Here is a 22,452-nt window from a genome sequence, read left to right as displayed (position 1 = left end):
ATCGTCTGTGCTCCCTCTAGGCCCTGAATATCCTGAGCGATTTTTCGTTTGTCCCTGTCTACGTGGATACTGCTGAGCACGCAACGCTGGACAATCGGAAGCCCAATGTCAAAATTTCCTGCAATACGCACACTGGTCAACAGACAAATTCGAACGAGCATAAGAAGGAAAAGACTAACCATAACACCCACATCCACCTCGATCATTACCTCCAGAAGGCAGATCATAAGCCTGAGCTAACATAACCTTTGTTTTTAACTCCTTAGTCTTTTTATCCTCATTACCCTTCGCTTCTAATTCCTGCTGTTCATAATACTGAGCCATAGTCAAAAGAGAAACCGGAGAAGAGGTAGTCTATGAACTCTCACTGGCCTTTAGGCGACTAGCTATTCCTGGCAACCGGTTGGCGACATATTTATCGAAAAACAGATGTCTGCCCATGTCAGCTATCAATGACTGGCCACTAAATTGTGGAATGCCTCCTCAAAACGTGTAAAGAAACCAGAAACCGATTCATCTGCCTTTTGCTTACAAGATGCTAATACAGTCTAGTCTATCTTTTCAGGGGGAATAATCGTCTTTAACTTAACCAATATAGCTGAGGGAAGATCTAAAATTAACTGGCATGGTTTCTGTGCGGGTTCCCTTTCTTCGTCCATTTGTTCTAATTCTTTCCATAACGCCCCAAAAGTCGCATGATCATTAACTTTACGAACAGTTCTCCACATATCAGGAGGTAATATCAATCCGAAGAACATATCGATATCAGGCAGAGTCTCTTTCCTGCCAGTCTTTTATTTTATCTAAAAGTTCAGAAGCAGAACCACAAAAGGAAGGTTTTATGTTCATATAAGGTCATACAGAAAATGCACAGTCAACAAGAGGGAGGAGCTAGCAGTTGCTAATTCTAGCCAACACATCCTAACAGTTACAGACTAAGAACAGCTGCATGGACAGCAGCAAGCTCAACTGAGCATGTGCAGAGTAGAAGAAGCTAAATATAGTTTGTTCACAGGCAGAATACAAGAGCAGACAACACTAAGGAAGTACAGAGCACATGGTGAGCACGTGGTAGCACATGGCAGACAAGATGGCTGCCGAAAAACAAGATGGCTTCAGCTAGATGCTAACCCTGATCGCTGTCAAATTACAACAAGACTGCTGATCAGATGTAGGATAGGGCTTTGATACACCTTGTTACAGATGTCTGTCTTCTGTTGCTGTGTCAGACTGCTGACCTGATTTAGGACGGGGCTTCGAGACACCTTGTTACAGATGTCTGTCTTCTGTCGCAGTGTCAGATTGCTGATCTGATTTAGTACGAGGCTTGGAGACACCTTGTTACAGATGTCTGTCTTCTGTCGTGGTGTCAGACTGCTGACCTGATTCCGGGCAGGGCTTCGAGACACCTTGTTATAGATGTCTGTCTTCTGTTGCTGTGTCAGACTGCTGACCTGATTTAGGACGGGGCTTGGAGACACCTTGTTACAGATGTCTGTCTTCTGTCGCAGTGTCAGATTGCTGATCTGATTTAGTACGGGGCTTGGAGACACCTTGTTACAGATGTCTGTCTTCTGTCATGGTGTCAGACTGCTGACCTGATTCCGGGCAGGGCTTCGAGACACCTTGTTAAGGATTTCTGTCTTCTGTCGCGGTGTCAGACTGCTGACCTGATTTAGGACGGGGCTTTGAGACACCTTGTTACAGATGTCTGTCTTCTGTCGCGGTGACAGACTGCTGACCTGATTTAGGACGGGGCTTTGAGACACCTTGTTATAGATGTCTGTTTTCTGTTGCTTTGTCAAACTGCTGACCTGATTGCAGGCGGGGCTTCGAGACACCTTGTTACTGATGTTTGTCTTCTGTCGCGGTGTCCCACTGCTGACCTGATTTAGGACGGGGCTTGGAGACACCTTGTTATAAATTTCTGTCTTCTGTGGCAGTGTCAGACTGCTGATCTAATTTAGGACGGGGTTTCGAGACACCTTGTTACAGATGTCTGTCTTCTGTCGCGGTGACAGACTGCTGACCTGATGTAGGACGGGGCTTTTTGACACCTTGTTACAGATGAAAGCCACGCATGAAGCCTCTTCTCTTATTGGCTGGTTCAATGGGACTGTTACCCGTGGCCATTCGTTTAATTGATGATTACACTGGATTTAGGAATGAATTGAAAATGTGGCTTTCTCCAGGTTAATGGATGGCAGGACGTTCCTGTCTTGTTTTAATGAAACTCTCTCAGTGGACGGGTTGGGCATCTACCTAGAGCTGTGATATTCCCTGGGGATAAGCGTGGCCCTCTACAAATACGAAATAATAATGTGTCTCAACCTCCCTTTACATGGAAGTTTCAGTGTTTAAATGTAATGTCTCGATGTTTGCTGCAGAGTTTTTAAGTTTCTATAATGGAATGTAGGAGTGTTCAACGCAGGTCAACGGGCATGAACCAAGGCATATTTTAGAATTACTAAGTAAATAATTTCCTTGTGTAATTCTGATTATGTCTCTTATTTGGATATCCTAAAAATCTAGGCCTGCTGCAGTCCTTCAGCAGTTACATTGTCCTCCCTGCTCCAGATCGCACTGTATTAAGTATATTTCATCCATTAGGTGAAACACATTGTGCAGGTGAGAGGAGTTTGTTAACCCCTTCGATGCTCATGATGAGCTCAGCTCATCATGAGGCACGGTGGCGCTGTGCTCATGACGAGCTGAGTGCGTCAGAACAGCCGCAGCGCTCCCAAGCGGGGATAATTCCCCTGCTGAGCGTTCTACGAAAACGAGCGTGGTCATGACGAGCTCAGCTCGTCATGAGTACTGCGTCACCGTGCTGCATGATGAGCCGAGCTCGTCATGAGCACCGCGGCGCCGCACGCGCCCCCCCCCTCCTCCTGCACCGCAGGGGAATTACCCCACGGCAAAGGGGCTAACATGTATCTCACTTCTGTGATTTTTGAGTTTGTGACCAGCCCTCTCTTTATGACCCATCTTTGTTTTTCAGACATTGCCTCACATGAGCCATGGCGGACAGTACGAGCACATCTGGGGGCGTCCTGCTCTGTGCCCTGGAGGATCTCATCGAAGCTGACTTCAAACGGTTTAAGGATAAATTATCAGATATCGACTTCAAAGGACAGAGAAATGTTCCACGAGGAAGCCTGGAGAAAGCAGACCGGATTGATACCAAGAACCTCCTGATAGATTTCTACGGCCTGGACTCAGCGATTGATGTGACCATCGAAGTCTTCTCCAAGGTCAGCCTGATGGAGCCGGCAGCCAGACTCAGAGAGGAGCGACAGCGAGGTAAGAGGGGGCGATCCTTCAAGATCACACCCCAAGACCCACCTTGATGGCTAAATGTGAAGGATTTTCAGAAGTTTTTTTATTTTGAGATTAATACAAAGTATTTGTCAAAGCCAACATTATTAAACAACTCCAAGTGAAATTCCTTGTAAATGTATTTGGTCTGAAGTCAGCTGTAAGCGCCTCGGAGACTCTTCCTTCGAGCTGCATGGTGTTGTTTGTTCAGTGCTTGTGCGGTGCAGCTGCCGCTCTGTACCATCCCTAACTCCACTGCTCTGGGGCATCAATGATCTTGTTAGACCTGGCATCCTTGGCGTGGTTCACCCTAACTGTACCATCCCTAACTCCACTGCTCTGGGGCATCAATGATCTTGTTAGACCTGGCATCCTTGGCGTGGTTCACCCTAACTCTTTGCCTTCACCCCCCTGTTTTGCTGATTTCATATCACTGGCCCTAGGGCTCTGCACACTTTACCACTGCTAACCAGTGCTCATTCACTAAAACATGGCCGAATTGGCATACACCCAGTTGGCATATTTAATATACATGCAGGTCCATAGTACGGTGGTACTGTTCGTACCCCGTGCCTTTAACCACATGGCTGCTGGGTGCTTTCCCCCCCAGTGCTGGAAAATGCCATTTTAGTGGCACTATGACGAGCTCAGCTCGTCATCAGCACACGACACCCGTGGGTGATGACGAGCTGAGCTCGTCATCAGCATCGAAAGGGTTAAATTAAAAACCACCGGTGGGCCTGCAGCACTGATTGTGCCATTGCAGCCTGACAAGATAAAACTCTTTAAAAGCCGCTATTAACAGGTGTTAGGGCTGTGGTGTAGTTGTATTAAAATACTCGCTTGCCTTCTATGTATCTCCTTATGTTTAGAGCTGGACTTTTAGAGGTTTCCATCAGGGCTTTAGTCTCTCCAACTGCTCTTCCCACAACTTCCAGCTCGTCTGGTGGTTAGTGATTCCGATGATGCTTTGTAGACCTAAAACGTTGAATGCCTATCAGGGCCTCATTGCATGCTGGGTGTTGTAGTGCATGTTGTGCAAATGCACCTTAGATATATTAATGCAACATCATACCAGTGGGGAATCTATTCTTTGTTATTGCTGACTCAGTCTTTTTCAGAATTGTTTACATTAGCTTTGCATTCTGTCTCATCTTTTTTTGAATTACCAGTCTGTCTGAATTGCACATTTCGTTGAGGCCATTAATCAGTGTGTCAAATTCCAAAATCAATTATGCTCTATTTTGCATTAGACTCACTTCTAAGTCTCCTCTCAGATTTGATTGTACAGCACCTGGTACTGTCCATTGGAAATCTTTTTCCTTTTGCCTCTTAGTGATGAAGTGATTGACCAGGGGGCTGCAACTGTTTTTGATTCAATCTGGGACATGTGTTGTACTATTCTTTGTCGTATTTCTTGATTGGTTTTACCAGTATATATTTTTTCACGTGGGCAAATGATTGCATTCACCATATTTTTAGTTCTACATTTTGAGAAATGAGTATGTTTACATCGTATGCGATATTTTTGGAACACTGTGACTTCAATTGTTTTACAGCAAACTACGCAGTTGTCACATTTGTGGTGTCCTTCAAGAGGTTTCATATTTTAAGTCAAATTTTCCTATTTTCTACATGCTCCAGGCTCTTACTAGGGGCTTCCCTAGACTTGCATTCGACTTCATTGAAAATAATGGACACTCAAACCCACATTTTGAATATTTTGATTGAATGCCAATTGTTTCGAATGATTTAAAAATATATATTCGTCTGTAAGAAGTATGAGCAAGACCACTGACTAATTGTCAGTGAAATTGCTCTCATATCCTCTCAGCTCCACCATTGACCGAGGCCCCCTCCCCCGAACCCCTGCACTCTTGAGTGTTGCTGGTGTTCAAGTCCCTCCTCCACCCACAGAATCACCTGCATCTCATCCCTGGTGGTCCAGTGGACCTCTGTCTGCCGCCAAAGCGCCTCGGCATTAGTGCGCTTTATAAGTACAATCAGTCAGTCAGTCAGTCAGTCAGTCTTCTCTGTCTAGCTCCACTTCCTCTCCATTTTTCACTCATTTTTTTCTCCCTCTGTTATTCTGTTCTGCACTTTTTTGCACTTTTTCTAACTTTTTGCCTTATTCCACTTATTTCCTTTAGCCTCCGTCATTCTTCCTTTTCCTTTCCCGCCCGTTTCCTTTCCCGCGGCTGCTGCCCCGCGGCGCCTACCCCCCAGCACGACCAGCGCAACCAATCCAGCTTTCCTCCTCGCCTCCCAGCTGTCCAGCCCTCCCCGACCCCTACATAATAGCGGCCGCGTCTCTGACGTGCTAAAGGCAAGCCCATTTGCGCCCGTCCGCGACACAACCGTGACCTGCGCTAGGAACCCTGGACCTCCGCACCAGCAAAACTACAGCCCAGCAGCACTCCACGAACTCAACCCTGGCCACAACAACTGCTAGCTTGCTTCGCCGGCCGACACCCATGGACCCTTCAGCAGTCACCGCTGCCGACAAACCTACAGCACCACCAGGAGCAAGAACCCAGCACATCCTGACCGCAAGAACACACCTGAACCGAAGACCGTGCAATGCATCCTCCTCAACATCTGATCCCTCCACAAACATGCCACCAAAATCTGGGACCTCCAGGCAGGCACATAACAGCAAAGAACTCTTCAACATCATCAAGGAGTTCCCCCAACCCACCAGCAAGTCGACTGACATCCCTCCCTCACAAGACCTCTGCGACAGACTCCGCATCTTCTTTCATCACAAAATCAAGAGTATCTACGACAACTTCGACGAAGACAACCAGCTCAGGAAACCCCACCAACCACCCCAACACCCTGAACCCAACGATTGACAGCTGGACAGCCCTCACTACCGAAGACACACTGAAGACGATGAAGTCAATAGATTCCAGGGCCCCCACGGACCCCTGCCCCCACCACATCTTCAACAGAGCCACCGACACCATCGCACCCATGCTCTGCCAAACCATCAACCGCTCCCTGGCGACTGCCTCCTTCCCCAACGACTGGAAACACGCCGAGGTCAACCCCCTCCTAAAGAAACCCTCAGCGGACCCCACCGACCTCAAAAACTACAGACCCATCTCCCTGCTCCCATTCCCTGCAAAAGTCATTGAGAAAGCCATCAACAGCCATCTGATGGCTTCAGGAAAAACCACAGTACAGAAACCGCCCTCCTCGCTGCAACAGACGACTTCCGCACCCTACAGGACAAAGGAGAAACAATAGCCCTCATCCTACGGACTCAACATTGTGTCATACGCAGACAACACCCAACTCATCCTCTCCCTATCCAACGAACCCAACACATCCAGGCACAACTTTTGAGAAGGCATGGAAGCCGTCGCCAAATGCATGGAGAACAGCTGCCTACAACTAAACACCAATAAAACAGAAGTACTCCTCAAGGACCCAAATCCCGACGCCTGGAACAATACCTGGTGGCCCCCCGCCCTCAGAAACCTGCCAACCCCAACGGACCACGCACGCAACCTGGGAATCATCCTGGACTACGAGCTCAAAATGGACCGCCATATCAACTCAGTCTCGTCCTCCTGCTTCCACACCCTCCGTCTCCTACGTAAGACCTTCAAATGGATCCCCCTCGAACACAGAAAGACCATCACTCACGCTCTTCTCACCAGCACACTCGACTATGGCAATGCACTCTGCGCGGGAATAAACAAAAACCTCACCCGCAAGCTACAGAACATCCAGAACGCCGCCGCAAGACTGGTCCTCAACCGGCCAAAACACTGCCACATCTCCCAGCACCTGTGCACACTCCACTGGCTCCCCATTGGAGATGCTCACCCACAGACACAAGGCCCTCCACGACACCGGACCAGCATACCTGAACAGCCGACTCAAATTCCACGCACCCAAAGGACCCTATGATCAGCCCAGCTTTCCTACGCTGTGGTCCCCCGCACCAGAAAGACCAGATCGGGAGGCCGCTCCTTCTCCTTCCTCGCTGCCAAAGCCTGGAACGCCCTTCCGCTCCACCTCAGACAGACAACATCGCTTCTCATCTTCATAAAAAACCTCAAACCCTGGCTCTTCGACGGACCCCCTCCTTGATGGACTGGAACCTGCACCGCCTCACCCCTAGTGCCTTGAGACCCTTATGGGCTTAACAAACTCTTGATTGATTGATATATGTGGAAACACATACTAAATTTTCAAGGGGTTTCTTTTCTTTCTTGACTAGAAGACATTCTCTTGGTGTGTACCACACTCTTTTTAATGAATGTGTTAAGATTTTGTGTGGATAACCCTTGTCTTTAAGTTTGTCTGTTAGTATGGACGCTAATCTTCTTTTTAGTGAAGTTTCTTTTGATCCTCAAACATTGCCCATAAGGCAGATTATCTCCTAAGTTCTGGGGGTGGAATCTTTTGTAATTTAAGTTGGCTTTCGATGCAGGTTTTTGACTAACTTTGCATCTGTTACCTTGACTTCAACATCTTGAAATGTCATGTTTTTTTGTTGTTTGCCATGCTGAATTTTATATCTGGGCTCTTATTACTGAGTCATGTCTAGCAAGCAGACAGGACTTTTTTGTCTTCACTCCATAGGCACCAAAATGTCATCTATATAGCTAAGCCATTTTGTTTTATAAATGGAATACGGATTGTTATTTAAAATGAATTTATCTTCAAATAGTGCCATAAAAAGTACTGTCGTTTCTGGCGCAAAAGGTCACCCATAGCAGTTCCTTTGGTCTGAATGAAGTATTCGTCTTCAAATTTGAAGTAATTCTTCTTGAGGGCTAAAGCTGCCAGCTGTAGAATACATTGCGTTGGGGACCTGTGGGGTTGTGGCCTTGATTCAAAATAGAATTCCATGGATTCTAATCTTTCGTCTTTGGGAATTTGTGTGTACAATGAGACAATGTCAAATGTGGCCATCCACTGTATACTAGAATTGAATTGCTGTCCTTCCACTTCATTGATAAAATCCATTGTATCTCTCAAAGGATGGTACATCATTGGGAAAAGTTTTTAAAAATGTGTCTACATATTGAGAAATTGATTCCAGGATTGAATCACTTCCAGAGACAATCGGTCGACCTGGAGTTTTTTTTGTCATCTTCGTGACTTTTCGGTATGAAATATAACACAGCAATCCTCAGATTCAAAATCTTCAAAAATTAAAAGTAATTATCAAATTCCTCTTATAGGATTATTGAGGTTTCATTTCGAATTTCCTTCGTTGGGTTGGTTGGTATCAAGCGATAGAAGTCTTGGTGGTAAACTCGACTCTTACCTTCCTTTAAGGACTGTTCTTTTGCCCATAAGAGGACAGCTTCGCCCTTGTCGACTTGTTTTAGGACTATTGTGCAATTGTTTTTAAAGTCCTGAATAGACTTTGCTTGGTTTTTTGTTATGTTGTTTTTGCTAAAGTCTTTCTTTCTTTCCAATTGATTCCAAGCTCAAATGACAGGACTAGGAAACGAAAAGGGTCTTGGCTCCTATACTCAGCAAGGCTGAGCCAATATAAACTTTTGAAAAACAAAACATTTGCCAGTGCTGCGAAATTAGTTTACATACCCTTTTGGACTGGTGTACATGACAATAACATGGACACTTGCTTTACTGATTGCAACTTTTTAATTATTCTTTTTTGTATTGCATCTATTCAGTTATGCATCTTTTTGCATGGGAATACGAAACATTATATGTACATGTACTTACACACAAATATAACATACAAATGAACAAGTGATGCGGTATTTACAATTGGTGCGCAACTTACATACAACTCATTCGTGGCCGTCCATTCAAACAAAACATTCAAACATACACACTGGTCCCAGTGTCAAAAATAAACTTTTTTGACAATTCATGAATTGTTTGTTTTTGGCTTTCTCTAGCATTGGATGGTATACATTGTGAAAAAAAGCAAAACAGTATTTGTATTAGTCCATCATGATTATAAGAACTCAATCAGGGGAATGACCCGGGGAATGACCCGGGACCGGGTCGGTCGACGCGTTTCGAACCCTGTAGTTTGTAGGGTTCTCTTCAGGACCGAATTATAGCTATAACGAGAAAGGGAACAAACGTCACTAATGGAATCCTGAGAGCTCAACACCTCCTATGTCACCTAGCAACTACTCAGCCTACCTCAGATATTGGGTCGTGGCTCCAAAATGTAGTTGTATTCCCAACAGTATAAAAGGTGGTGTAAGGAGAGTGGAACTGAAATAAGTAAAAAGAAACAATAAATGTTCCCTTTCTCGTTATAGCTATAATTCGGTCCTGAAGAGAACCCTACAAACTACAGTGTTCGAAACGCGTCGACCGACCCGGTCCCGGGTCATTCCCCGGGTCATTCCCCTGATTGAGTTCTTATAATCATGATGGACTAATACAAAGACTGTTTTGCTTTTTTTCACAATGTATACCATCCAATGCTAGAGAAAGCCAAAAACAAACAATTCATGAATTGTCAAAAAAGTTTATTTTTGACACTGGGACCAGTGTGTATGTTTGAATGTTTTGTTTGAATGGACGGCCACGAATGAGTTGTATGTAAGTTGCGCACCAATTGTAAATACCGCATCACTTGTTCATTTGTATGTTATATTTGTGTGTAAGTACATGTACATATAATGTTTCGTATTCCCATGCAAAAAGATGCATAACTGAATAGATGCAATACAAAAAAGAATAATTAAAAAGTTGCAATCAGTAAAGCAAGTGTCCATGTTATTGTCATGTACACCAGTCCAAAAGGGTATGTAAACTAATTTCGCAGCACTGGCAAATGTTTTGTTTTTCAAATGACAGGACAGCATTTGGGGGTGGGCAGAAGGTTGACTTCTTACTTAAGCCTGGTGGTTCCTCTTCTTTATTTGAGAAGTATTTGAATTTTTAATTTAACGTTAAAACAAAGGTTAAAAAGCAATAATGTTTCTAAATGTAATTGAGGCATAGTGTCCTGGATGTTAAATGTGCATCATTTTCCAGCGTCATAGTTTATCTAATGAAGAATGTGGGCCAACCAAGACTAAAACTTCATTGTTAAAAAGGGGGGACAGGCCCGGGTTAGACTGGCAGAAAAAGTGAAAAGAGAGGGGAAAAGGGAGGCAAACTTGGTAATTGCCTCTTGAGGTTCGAAAATTCAATGTAGTCTCAGGTATCGTCAAGAATGTACCGACTGAAGCGGGGTTACTTGCGATCCTGCTGCACTGAAATTTGTGGCTGCTCTTGTATCGAATTTGGCAAAGTGGATGTTAAGCATCGTGTTTTCTGGATTCATAGCTGCTATGATGGCTTGTTGGCATGATCTGACCCCAAGTTTGGTCGATTCGCCCCGCGGCAGAAACCTTCTGTTGTTGAGTAGGGCGGGACGGACACATACCATATGCTCGATCGATTCCAAGTGGCGCCCACACCCCCTGCTCTCGGTGCGGGCACTTGGGCGGCGTCAATCTGGTAGATGTTGTAAAAAAGGCCATTCACCCATCCTCCGGGCCAAGAACCTTTCTTTCCATAGAACTGCATAAGTGCTTGATAAATAGGGTGCCTCTGCTCTGGGATTAAATCCCGAAAGAACTGACCAGGCATGTTTTCTTTTTGCTAATTGTGTCCTATCCGAATTAAAAGTCCACAGTCGGACTCTTATTTGGATGGATATTTTTAGTGCCTGCTGGTGGGTTAGTTCCCCATTATTCATTTACTTCAAGCAGTTTGCAGGGAGTGTTCTAGGTAGCGTTGATGTTTTTGTCCAACTTGGCTGACCGATAATTCTTGCCACAGCCTAGCCTCCAGACCTCCTTCCGCAGTCTGTTGCACACCTTGATGAAGGCACTGGCCCCAACCCCTTGATGACCTAATAGGTCGAACTCTAGTGGTATCTGGGCTGGGGATGAGGATTTCGGCAGGTGGCATACTCTCTTGAAAGTTCTTGTTAGTATTTTGCTGACCATATTGAAGTTGCTCCCCAGCATCAGCTCTTGGCCATACGATAGGTAATTTGTAATCTTAGTTTTCATAACTGTTAAAAGCGGAGTTAGACTTGGGCCAACTAGCTGCCTCGCAAGCTTTGTTAATGCTGCCTCGATTCACAGGGCTTTTGCCTCAACCACTTCCTTCTGTTTTCAGAAAGCTCTCTTTGAGTCCATAAAGACCCCCATATATTTATAAGATGTCACAGTTTCAATGCTTTTGCCATTAAAATCCCAGCCACCACTCAGATGCTTCCATTTCTCGAAGGAAATTGTCTTTGTTTTCGATAAATTTTATTCCAGTTCATTACTTGTTGTAAAAGGGAAGCAGCTAATCGAGAAGCCTCTGTAGACCGACCCTTGTGTGCCGGAGTAAAATAAGGTTGTCTGCGTATAGCAGGTTCCTTACGCGGGATTCGCCTAGTTGAGGTGAGTGGGAGTTGACATTGTCCAGTAACTGTGATAAATCAGAATTAACAAGCATTTGCAATGCAATAGGTCTCGCATTTACGCAAGTTTAAGCTATTGGCATTGTAAATCACAATGCCTTTTATTTATGTTTTAAAAACAAAAACAAAAATAAAAAGGCATTGTCGTTTGCAATGTCAATAGCTCAAACGCGTAAATACGAGAACTATTGCATTGCAAATGCTTGTTTTGTATATTGAATCAATAATTGACTGTTGTTGTTGTCATCTGTAAATGAGCCAGACAGCGCCACCATGTGGCAGACTGTCACAAGCCAACGTGTTGACATTTAAATACTAGTGCCAAGCACCGGAAACCACACATCAAATTAAGCACTTCTTCCAGCAAACATTGTTTATGTTCAGAACCAAGAGGAAAAGCTTTGAAGTCCTGAACAGGAAAACACCAACATTATTCCAGAGGGCTAGCAGGAAACACCCTTTGCATCAGGGCCATTCATTTTTTGTTGTCAGAAACAAACCAAAAAACAATAGAGAAATTAAAAACAATAAAAATGACCTTTCTCCAATGTCAGACATTTGCACAAATTACAACACCAATAGTGTGGGGTGGCCAACCTAACATTGGATTCAGTGAGGGCAATTAATGCCACCAGAGGGGAATCAATGAAGGGAAATGGAAACATTAAACATCACTTTCATATCTCATGCCAATCACTCTTTGCATTCTGTGCCATTAACCCTCATACTTACAATGCAGAAAGTGCACCTCCAAGTACTAGAATGCAGCATTTACTTGGGTAAAAAGCCATGACTAGTTGAAAGGGCTCACATATGACATGGGCCACTAGGCAGCTAAGAATTGACAACCTTACTAGGTGCAAATGTTAAATCTAACCTGGTGCATTTAAGCACTTTAAAGAAAGTGTGCTTACTCACAGGTTAAGAAGGCCCATCCTGTAAGTGATGTCACAACTAGGGCTGGGCGACATTTAACTATTTATTTTTTTCAGCCCACAGAAGTTTATTTAGGAGCCAATACACTGTTCAGGAAAATATGTTTCTTGCTGCACACAGGCTGAAAAGACAAGCATTGCATCAATACAAACCAGTTCTGTTTGCTGGTGCCATTTAGTATCGTAGTATCATCAAATTGAAAAAGGCACAATGACACAGCTGTTGTTGCCGATCTCGTCGTTCTGGAGGCACGTGCAGGTGCCATGATGGATGCACCGGCTACAGAATGACGGAGCACAGCGAAATATTCTTTCACTTTTTATCGACCGATATAAGATGGGAGGAGACCGGAAGTGTAGAGGCAGGGAGAGGGAAGGGGCGAGAATGGACAGGGAGAGCGCGTGGGCCCTGGAGGAAGTGACAGAAGAACAAAGGAGCCATGAGAGAGAAGCAGAGATGACGTTGACAGGAGAACCATAAACAAGCAGTCATTAAAGTACCAGGGCCAGTCGCCCACGGCAAGAACCACCCACAGGAAGGAGGGACAAATGTGAGCAAATAGCCACAGAAAGGCAAGGAATTTTAAAAAGCACACACAAGAACAACAGGCAAGCGAGGGGTGTGTTACAAGCCACTCTGATAAGGTACACCAGGTCTTCAGAGCGAGACCTAAAAATACTGGACTGGAGCAGCACATCACGGATAGACCTGGTAAACTTGATAGGGCTGCTGTAACTGGTTAGCTATGGCATAGTGTATAAACATTGACCTTTGGATTTCTCTCAGATAACATATTTATAAAATTATGTTTTATTTTAGTTTATTTTAGCAATTTATAGAGCGCCTGGTGACCCGAGGGCATCCCCGCGCTATAAAGATTAGATCCTGCTGAGGGGGAAGGGTGGGGGTTTATTTAGGGAACAAGAGGGTTTTAAGTTTTTTTCTAAACGTCAGGTAGTTGGGCTCCAGTCTGAGGGGGCGTGGGAGGGAGTTCCAACCAATGGACGCTTTTACGGAGAAACGTCGACCTCCGGTACGCGTCCTCTTGAATTTGGGGACATTGGCCAGGTGCTCATTTTCGGACCGTAGAGCTCTCGGTGCTTTGTAAGGGGTGACCAGGCCACTGAGGATCGCAGGTCCTGAGCCATTGATTAATTTATAGGCCGTACACATGGCTTTAAATTCCACCCTTTGGCGGATTGGGAGCCAGTGTAAAGCTTTGATAGCGGGTTTGGCAGATATTCTTGGGGGTATGCTCATGATTAGGCGGGCTGCTGCATTCTGGACTCTTTGCAGTCTTGCTAAGGTGGCTTCCGGCGAGCCCAGGTAGACCATATTACTATAGTCTAATCGTGACATTATGAGGCCCTGGACTAATAGTTTCCTGGACATGGGCGGTAAAAGGGGCAAAATTTTGCGGATAGTCCGCAGAAGCCCAAGGCAGGTCCCGGCCGTTTTGGCCGCTTGAGTCTTCATAGAGAGGTCGGGTTCTAACCAGACTCCGAGGGTTTTGACTTCGTGTTTCGGGGTAGGGATTTCCCCGAACACATCTGGCCAGATCGCCGGGGGGATAGTCGCCCATTGTTTACCCATGAGCATCACTTCGGTTTTGGAACCGTTGAGTTTCAATGACGATTCGCACATCCATCCGTGAATTTCGGTGAGACAGTTTGGTAGTTTGTCTGGGTGGTCGTCCAGTTGGGATAGGGAGACGACCAATTGCGTGTCGTCAGCGTAGCTCACGATTTTTATCCCGAATGGTGATACCACATCTTCCAAAGGGGCCATATACACATTGAAAAGCGTGGGGCTCAGGGAGGAGCCCTGAGGGACCCCGCTGGTGAGAGGAAGTGTGGACGAGTGGTATTCACCGTCCCAGACCTGGAACGTGCGTCCGGTGAGAAAGGACTCTATCCAGCTGAGTGCCATCCCGGTGAGCCCTGCTGCCGCCAACCGATGGAGAAGGACACGGTGGTTAACCGTGTCGAAGGCAGCACTCAGATCCAGGAGGATCACTACCACTGATCCTCCTGAGTCTAGAATGCGCCTTGCCTCCTCGATGACGGCAAGAAGGGCGGTGTCTGTACCGTGTCCCGGACGGAACCCGGTTTGGGATTGCCGTAAGATGTTATTTGTCTCGAGGAATCGGGAAAGTTGACTATTCACCAGTTTTTCGGTAATCTTGCTAATCCCCGGGAGGAGAGATATGGGTCGATAGTTTGCCATATCAGTTGGATCAAGCTGAGGCTTTTTGAGGAGTGCCTTCACCACTGCACTTTTCCAGCTATTGGGGACTGAGCCTTGTGCAAGTGAGCAGTTGATAAGCTCCGTGAGTGTAGGGGTGATAGCAGGGGCCACATTTTTGAGAAATCTCAAGGGTGCAGGGTCTAAAGGAGATCCGCTTTTTATTTTATTCAGGGTGGCTTCCACCTCATTAGGCGTGACTGGCCTAAATGTCTCAAGTTGGGGATACATTCCCGTCTGGCCAGGGGGCTGAGTAATGATCCTGCGGGTGGGGGAACTGGGAGGGGGGAGGGATGTGAGAATACGGGCGATTTTATTGTTAAAATATGTGGCTAGGTCATTGCTTCTGTCTACCTGGGGGGTGGAGGACGAGGGAGAGATGGGAACTTTCAATAGCTCCTTCACGATGAGGTAAGATTCCCTCGAGGAGTTTGAGGCTTCCTTTATCCGGGTGTCATAGTGGGAGGCTTTGGAGAGCTTGATAGCGGTTTTATAGATTTTGACTGAGGAGTGGTAGGCCTCTTTGCTGGCATTATGCCAGTCTTTTCTCCAAAGCCGTTCGGCTTTTTTACAGTTTTTGCGGAGCTGCCGCAGTTCTGGAGTGTACCATGGTGCGGAGCCCGTGTTGTTCGTTTTGTCTTCGCGCATTCTGGGTGGGAGCACAGAGTCAAGGGAGGTCGTGATCCATTTTCTGAAGTTATTGTCGGCGTTGTCCGGGATATCTTCGTGTATCGGGGTAGTAGATATCAGGGTATCGGCCCATTCTTCAATGGGGAGTTTGGACCAAGTCCTGCCTCTGGTGAAGGTGGGCGGTCTCTGAGGTTTCCTAAAGGATCCTGGAAGTTGGAATAGGACCAAGAAATGGTCCGTCCAAGGAAAGGGGATGGAGTCTATAGCTTGCATCGCGGGGGAGCTGGTGAACACTGGATCCAGCAGGTGGCCTTTGATGTGAGTGGCTCCTGAGTTAAGGAGGCGGAGGTCAGAGGCCGCTAGTTCGGTGATCAAGTCGACTGCTCCAGAGTCTGAAGTGTCTTCAAAGTGGATGTTCAAATCTCCCACTAGAATAAAATTCGTGACGGAGTGGGCCTGAGTTGCTACAGTGTCTAAGAGGGCATTGGGAAAGGAGCCAGAGTGGCCGGGGGGACGGTAGACTAGAATCCCTGAAAGAGAATTCGTAGGGTTTAGTTTGATTGAGAATTGGAGACTTTCAGAGTCTGGGATTTGTGCGTCGCAAGAATTGCAGATGAAGGAGTCTCGGTAGATGATGGCAACGCCTCCACCTCTGCCTAGTGGTCGAGGGAGGGACTGGATGAGAAATCCCGATGGTGTGGCTGACACTATGTCCGAGTCAGAGTGTGGAGTAAGCCACGTTTCCGTTAGGAAGAGAATGTCAATCTCATAGTCTTCTATTAAGTGGTGGATTGGAGTCGCATGTTTAGGGAGGGAGCGACAGTTCAGCGAGGAGAGTGTGAGGGTTGCGGGCTTCAGCACTCGTGTGGGGAGTTTGAGCTGGGCTGGCTGGCAGTTCGTGCAGCTTACAAAGGGTGTATTCAAGTCGTGGGTATATCTGCATGAGGGGGCGATGGAGGGTCTGAGGCTTAAAAGGTCCCGACGGGAATAGGTGGTTTTGGTGGAGGCTCTGGGAACCAGGGCATGTTGTTGCTAGTTCCATAAAAAAACAACATTAGTTCATATAAAGAGCCGCTGGTTTAGCGGACTATACTGTGACCTACTTTAGGCTGCAAATGAGAAATTTGCATGAAAGAGAAAGCAAGCACTGGGCAGAAACCATAAAGGAATTGTTACAATGTCTATTTTGGAGATGCAGTGATGGTAAAGGAGCTTTTCATCTTCCCTTCTCCCAGAAGTGGAAAGAATGCACCTCTGGTATTTACATGTGCTTACTGAAGCACTAGCACTTCCAGCAGAAGGGATGGCACTCACAATCCGCCGTAAACCTTCACCGTTACAGGTAGGCCTCCCGCTCCCGAACAGCGGTAAACCAGTCAACTCCCTTGCCGGGCCTCCCATCTGCCGGCGCGCACGCCGTCTCGCCTGTTTCTCTGCCGAAGGGAGACAGGAGGTCGCACGCACGGACAGGAGATGTTAACGCATACAGAGTGCACATCTCCTGCCCATACGCGAGCACATCTGTCTGCGCGTGCCACCTCTGTCTCCCTTCGGCAGAGAAACCGGCGACTATAGGTCTCGCCAAGGTGTTCAGCGCAGGCGCTGCTCGCTAGGCGAGACCTAAAAAGGTTAAAAAGGAGGGGAGTCAGCACACATCCATGTTTAGCGCCGTAGTAGGTTTGTATTTTTCTTGAGACATAAGATCCCCGCCCAGCTTTATGCGGAGCCAAGTATTTGAGAGGAGTTGGATTATTGCCTTTAAGGGGGCAGGAGGGATTCCCCATTTCTGCAGTTTATGCCACAACAAACCCCTGGGCACACGGTCAAAGGCCTCTTTAAAGTCGACAAAGCATCAATGGAGTGGCATTCTTAGAACTGTTGCTTTCTCTGTCAATGCAGATAAATCAAGCAGGTTATTGGTAGTTCCTAATTTGGCCTCAAATCCGGTCTGGTTAAAAGGTAGACAATGATTTTCATTTGCTGAGGAAGACATTTTTTCAAGCAACTGACTGGCATAATGTTTTGAATCAACATCAAGGAGAGCTATCATCCTATAATTTTTGTGATCAGCTCTCCTTCCTCCATTAAAGATTGGGTGGATAATGGCTCCTTTCCACGACTCTGGTATGGGATGGCAGTAAGAAGAGAAGGGGGCTAGATGTTCAGACCACAGCTTAGGATCTGCTTTATACAGAGCCTGAGGAAGACCGTTGAGCCCGGGAGCCCCGTCTGACAGGGCATTGCTTATGACGCCTGCTATTATTGAGCTCAGAACTTCAGGAGCCTTTAAAACCTTTAACAGGAGATCTTCTTGCTGGTACGCAATATCGATAGTGTTAGTAACTTTAGTGTGAGCGGCCGGTTCATTTTGCAGGGCTTGCCTACCGGCACTCATTGTTTCCAATAGGGGCTACGAAGTTTCAGATGGTATGAAGATGCTGAATCGGTCCACTCCATTTGTGGATTCTTCAAAGTGGTCTGATAAAAAGAGTACCCATTCGGCTTCACTTATGTTTGCGCTGCTTCGCCCTCTGGAGCCCAGAGTCCCCTGTAACTATGGATTGGGGTTTTTGCTGGCATGTACTAATTTCAGTCAAAAGTGATTGGCAGTTTTTTGTTTATCTTGATAAATAGCTTGCCTAAATGCTTTTTTGGCTTGTTTGTAAATTTTAAATACCTGAGCATCTCCTGGACTCTTCCTGGTGTAACATAGGGCTAAGTTACTGTGAGCTTTAAATTTTTTTGTCTCTGCTGAGATTCGTAATCGGTTACTGATTGGCGATTTTTGTGAGGTTGATGGAAATGTACTGAGTAGTTGATTTGAGAGAAACTCCCATGCTTCTGTTGGTGCAGTGTCAACTTCTCTCCTTGTACCTAGGAGAGCTCTGCATTTTATCATTATTGCAGGGATTGAGCGATCCGACCATCTAAGCCTTTAGAGGTTCTCTGTGAGAATTCCATTTGTTTTTTTGACACCTTGACAAGTGATGGGCGACAGTGAGGGATAAACTGATTATTTGCGGACGGTGATCACTTTCTCCCAGTGATGCGATTAAATAATTCTCTATCAGAGGAAGCATTTCATTTTTGCTTATCGTGAAGTCCAAAATTGAAAGGGTGTGACTGTTTGTTCTTGTCCAGGATGGTAGATTATCCATGGTAAAGCAGCCATTCAGTGTAGTGTAACCCACGCTCTTAAGTTGTAGAACTGTACATTCTCCAATTTGCTCAGGCTGTTACCGGCTGGTTTCGATTGGACCATTAGATGTAAAGGGACCACTGGATGTAGATCATTATGCTCCTCTGTAATATATTGAAAGAGGTTTGTGTTGAAATCACCTGAAATTAGACAGGGTTTGCTTCCATGTTTGCGTATTAAATTACACACAATCTGGGTCAGACAATCCAATTAAGCCTTTTTCTCTATGTATACGCTGAGCAAGAGCAACTCTCGGATCAACTCTGATGCCGATAATCCAGTATTCATCTAATTCTAGCTGGTTGATGTTTAAGTTTAGTTTACAGGCGGCACAAATCGAATGCCCACCCTGAGGTCTGCCGTCCTTTTGCTGTCTTGAGGCAGGAAACCTAAATTCCATGTAGCCTTCTTTTGAAAGGCTTGTCACTGACCAAGTTTCCTGAAGAAGTGCAATGTTGTGTTTTTTCATAAATTTGAGCGTTTCGACAAATTGAGATTTTGTGATAAAGCCGTTTATGTTCCAAGAGCATATTGTTAGACTTGCTTCGTGCTGTGCACCTTCTGAGCGATCGGTTCAGTTGCGTCTGTTGGACGTGGATCTAGACGCTCTGGGCACCGTGCCACTGCTAATCAGTGCCACAGCGCGAATGCTCCCTGTATATACATTACTGTATGACTTAGGATAACCATAATGCCTAGATCTGTTTAGCATGTCCAATAGTGAGTTACCCTCCATTTCACTGTCGCTTCGACACCGTTCCCCATGACGGTCTCCTTTCAAGACTCAGTGAGATCGGATTACGTGGAACGGTGTATCTAAATCCAGCCAACATAAAAGATAGGAAGTGGAGAGTGTCGGGGTGGGCCTCAGCAAGGCCTACCAGTGCTAGGGGTTCACCCTTCTCTGCACAAGTCCTCAGACCAATAGAATAGAAGTTGACACAGAAACTGGAATATAAAACAAAGAGTTTATTAAACCTCATGAGGTGGAACTACATCCATACAACAGCCTTCGGTAGTGTATGAAGAAGCACACTGATCAGAAGGAACATGGACCTTTTATACCCACACAGGGGCTCAAAAGAAGGCGGTACAAGTACAGAAAGAAGGGTTTATGTACATATAAGATCATACAGAAAATGACAGTCAACAAGAGGGAGGAGCTAGCAGTTGCTAATTCTAGCAAACACATTCTGACAGTTACAGACTAAGAACAGCTGCATAGATAGCTGCAAGCTCAACTGAGCATGTGCAAAGTAGAAGAGGCTAAATATAGTTTTTTCACAGGCAGAATACAAGAGCAAACAGCAGCAATCTTATGAAGTTTAGATATTGCATTAAACACTGAAGGAGAGTGATCCGGAATGTAAACGCAGCAACTACTGCCAATGATGCGACATGCACCACCTCGATCAGCCAAAATCTTATCTAGAACCATACGATTTTGGAGTACTACAATCCTCGCAACTTGTAGCTCTTCTGTAATGTTCCCACGTGCCATAGCTGTCTGATTGGTAACAGCTTCCACAACTCGAGTCAATCATCTTATCGTTCTACTTTTTAATGCAGCACCCACAAAGAAAAACAAGCCGAAATTAAAAAGTGGTGTCAGTCTGGTCCACTTCATCAGTACTTATTGTCCTCTTATATCTGTTGTTGGGAATATCGTTGTACAATTTAAAGTCCTTATGATACAATGCAGGTGCCAGAAACAGAGGAGGCAACAGAAAGGACACATAACATACTCCCGAACATCTAGCTGGGAGTTGGTAATATCCCTTATTACCACACACAAAATAGGTATTATGTGAGGATATGAAACTGCTGTTATTGGCACCTTCAATAGTCAGAACCACAGTACACTCACTCCTTCCTACTGGAATTCTCCCAACACTGCCTATACACAAATCTGCTTTAGACCTGGTAACAGAAATCACAAATGGTCCACTGTTCTTTATAGTTCTCATATTTGTGAAAACATATGGTGCAGAAATATTGTCAGGTCGATACTCCTCCCATTCCCATTTAGTCCCTTTAGCTTGAGGATAACCATCTTTATCCGGATAACCCACTTTATTGAGGTGATAATGAATCCGTCCTACTGTCATCCTCGAGAAATTAGCCTTTTCAGAAGCAAACAAAAGCGCAAACCAGGCTTGGCAAGAACCATTGTGAGAGAAGGGAAGAGGAATAAAAGGTGTTCCTACTTTCTTCTGGTGAGCAGGTATCATCCCACACACCCAACAGTCGGTAGTATTCGTGGCATTGTGAGTGTGATGCAGCATCTGAATAAATGTGTTGTTCAAGTAGTATTGTCAATACTTTTGCTCATGATATGGAAGCGTAAAGTAATGATGTTAAACTGGTACTGGGGTAGTGGCGATCAGCAGCTGCCGAGCAGGAGCCACTATCTCAACAAACCAGGTTGTCACTGCTACAATTACCATAGCAAGAACAAATCCTACAGAACAAATGATCTTCTTGCTACAGATCTTAGCAACAGATGATTTCCCTGCAGACATAGTCACTTCATTGTTGAATCAATCGTTGGAGCTCTAAAGTCCTGGGCAGCCGTTGGTTTCTTCACCGAGGGTCAAGATGGGTGTCACAATGTAGGACTGATCCCCCCCTTGCCACATCAGCGCCTTTTCACAAACCCAGGACGGTAGCTCAGTCAGTCTTTTTCAACAATGCAGACTCTTTCCGTGGTCTCAGTTGGTATCGGGATACTCCAGAGATCGTGTCGTCCGGGAAGACTTCCTCAGATTCGTCAGGTGATATGTCTTGGTTTTTCTCCGTATCCAGAATGTCTCAATGGTCAGTCAGCACAGCAGGTTCCACCAAGGTAGGCAACACTCTTTTACAAAGAGTGCTATGGATCCAGTTCTTCCCGTTCGTCATTCGAACCGCTGTTCTTGTGGCTATAAGCACCAGTTCCGGTCCTCGCCACCTGGGCTCTAAGCTGTTCGACTTCTTGAAGACCTTTACCATCACATTATCTCCAGGCCGGAGTTCATGGGCCTCACCTGTGGACCTGTCAGTGAGAGCTTCTCGAACCTGTTGATAAATAGAGATCAAACTGTCAGTCAACTGTGATAAGTAATCACTCATCAGAACACATGGTACATCATGTATGGGGCGTGGCTTAGGAACTCCCCAAATGTTCATCGGTCTTCCAAATACCACCTCATATGGTGTAAGCCCAGATAGTGAATGTGGCACTGATCTAATAGACAACAGTGCCAAGGGCAACACATCAGGCCATTTCAAAGACGTGGAAGCCAGTATTTTCGCTAGTTTCAGCTTCAAAGTAGCGTTATAACTTTCCACTAACCCTGCTGATTGTGGGTGGTAGACTCCATGGAACTTCTGTTTGATCCCTAATCCTTTCAGAACATACTCAACAACTTGCCCAATAAAATGAGGTACGTTGTCACGCCACAAAAGTTTACAGACACCGAATCTAGGGAAGAATTCTTTTAAAAGCACCTTTGCTGTGGTGAGAGCAGCATTATCCTTTGTAGGGTATGCCTCTATCCATATCCTGAAGGCACATACCACCATTAGAACATACTTCAAGTTGTTGCAGCGCTCAAGTTGGATGTAATCCATTTACAAAACTTCAAAAGGTGCGTTGGTGTAGCAAACCCTCCTGTAGGAGTCCATGTCCCTTTACCAGGATTGTACTACCAACAGAGAA

General features: G+C 45.6%; 1 pseudogene; it reads left to right on the top strand.

Annotated features, from left to right (window-relative positions):
- Positions 1–3,020: 3,020 nt before the first annotated feature.
- LOC147662745 (NACHT, LRR and PYD domains-containing protein 3 pseudogene) overlaps positions 3,021–22,452 on the top strand; it is a 267,147-nt pseudogene continuing 247,715 nt past the window's right edge.

This window comes from Lissotriton vulgaris, unplaced genomic scaffold (genome assembly GCF_964263255.1).
Source record: "Lissotriton vulgaris unplaced genomic scaffold, aLisVul1.2 SCAFFOLD_2533, whole genome shotgun sequence".
NCBI classification, from domain to species: Eukaryota; Metazoa; Chordata; class Amphibia; order Caudata; family Salamandridae; genus Lissotriton; species Lissotriton vulgaris.
Note: the sequence above shows the minus strand (reverse complement) of the source record. Positions and strands in the feature narration are given on the sequence as shown.